Genomic DNA, 2,041 nt, shown 5'->3' with positions numbered 1-2,041 from the left:
TCCCTTCATCCCCCAGCCTGTATTGATACCAGGGGTTGCCCCGACCAGACTAAGTGCAGGACCTTGCACTTGGCCTTGTTAAACCTCATGAGGTTCACACGGGCCCACTTCTCCAGCTTGTCCAGGTCCCTCTGGATGGCATCCCATCCCTCTGGCGTGTCGACCGCACCACTCAGCTTGGTGTCATCTGCAAACTTGCTGAGGGTGCACTCCATCCCACTGTCAATGTCATTGATAGACATAGGGCATCCCAGTTTGAAAAAGCTAAGAGGGAATATTCCACCTTTAAAGGGTCAATTCCCTTGCTGTTTATTTTTTTAAGAAAGCCTTTCATTTTGAGCAAGCTGCAAGAACATGCTCTGGGTCTGGAGTTGGGAGGGAAGAGGAAGGGGAAGTGCAAACCCCTCTCAAAGTCTCTGTGCAGCACCGGCACTGAAGCCAAATTAAAGCCTTTTTCTCTCTACAACCATCTTATACCAGAAAAGAAAGGAAAAAAAGGAAAAAGCTACAGGAGCTTTTGCAATCCAAGTCTGGGCAGAGGAGAGATGCAGGGCATGAAGTGCACCATAAGAGAGGCGTCCTACCAATAATAAAACTCTGATGTCAACAGAGCAAAATCCAAGTGCCCCGAGGAAGGTGGGAGCTGATCGAGAGCAATATTTACCAGTAAGCCACAGACCATGATTTGCAAGCGGAATTTTGTACATTTTAAGAAAAACAACCTTCGTTACAGTGGTCCTGAAAAGCCTGGCCTGGCGTTTAAAGCCACTTGCATCCCACTGACGGGTGAAACAAATCACTCTTGCAGACGGAGAGGCTGGTTTATTGTATGCCCAGCTCCGCACCTGCTCACGGCCCCATCGGGGTGAGTATCTGCCTCTCTCCCAATAGCACGTACCCTCACCAGGCACCGACACAGACACACCTGCTGCCCAGCACCGGTCCAGCCTCACTTGCAAACCAAACCGAACCAAACCACGCCACCGCCTCGCTAACGGCATTTCCTCCGCGCTCGGGAAGACGCTTCGGGTCAGGGCTGGGCCACGCTATGTCCGAGCGTCGTCCCCCGGCAGGTGCCTCGCAGGGCTGCGCTGACGCCAGGGATAATCACATTTCCCTGGAAATGGTGAGTCGAAGCATGGCCGTGGCAGAGAAACGCTCATCGTGCCTCCGCAGCCAAGTCCTGCCGCTCCGCACCCCTCTGCCATCCCGGCCCACAGGGAGGAAGGTGGCCTTTTTGTCAGGTCTTGCCTCGATTAATTATTGACGGGAGATTAGGCAACACGCTACGCTGGAGTGAGCCAAGTGCCCCTCGATCAGAGCAAGCGACGTGGGTCAGAGTGCCGGAACAGCCCTCTGTGGGGATGGGGACAGGCCAACGGCATGCCTGGAGGACCGTGTGCCTCGGGGGACCGTGGCCCCGCACCCTGGTTATCGGTCCCGGCCGAGCACTGGACCCGGGCAGCCGGGGAGTTTTTCCTCTCGGCTGTGAGCGCTCGGAGCAGTGGCACGAGACCAGCACAGCATCCCCCAGCACCCTGCGAGCGAACGGTGCGGCCGGGCTGGATGGAAGGGATTGGCACCGGTGAAAGAGGCGTTACACCGCGGATGCTGCCCCGTGCCACCCCATCACCTGCAGTTATCCTCCTGGCTGCACCCAAGCCACGGCCCCTCCGGCATTTCCTTCCTGGGCAAAACCAAACCTCAGAAGTTCCTGGGGCCCCTCCTTTCCCCAACCTTTTTCAACAAGACAGTTCACTCCGCATCCCGCCCGGAGAGGCGGCACAGTCCTGCCAGCCCGGCTGTTGCGAAGGGACGGCCGCGACACCGCTGCCCGAGTCGGTGGGCAGGCACGAACCCCCCGGTTTGTGCACAGCCCCCCAGGCACCCGCAGCCCCCGCTACTGCATTTGCCTTTTCCAACTCTAAGAAGTTCACTGGGAGCTCCCAGGCCACATCCCCGAAGCTCAGAAGCGGCACCAGAGAGGGGAGAGCTGCTGGGGGTGGCTCGCCGGAGGCGGCACCGCGCACCTGCCAGCCCG

Source organism: Aptenodytes forsteri, unplaced genomic scaffold, assembly GCF_000699145.1.
Source record: "Aptenodytes forsteri isolate BGI_AS27 unplaced genomic scaffold, ASM69914v1 Scaffold422, whole genome shotgun sequence".
Classification (NCBI taxonomy): domain Eukaryota; kingdom Metazoa; phylum Chordata; class Aves; order Sphenisciformes; family Spheniscidae; genus Aptenodytes; species Aptenodytes forsteri.
Note: the sequence above shows the minus strand (reverse complement) of the source record.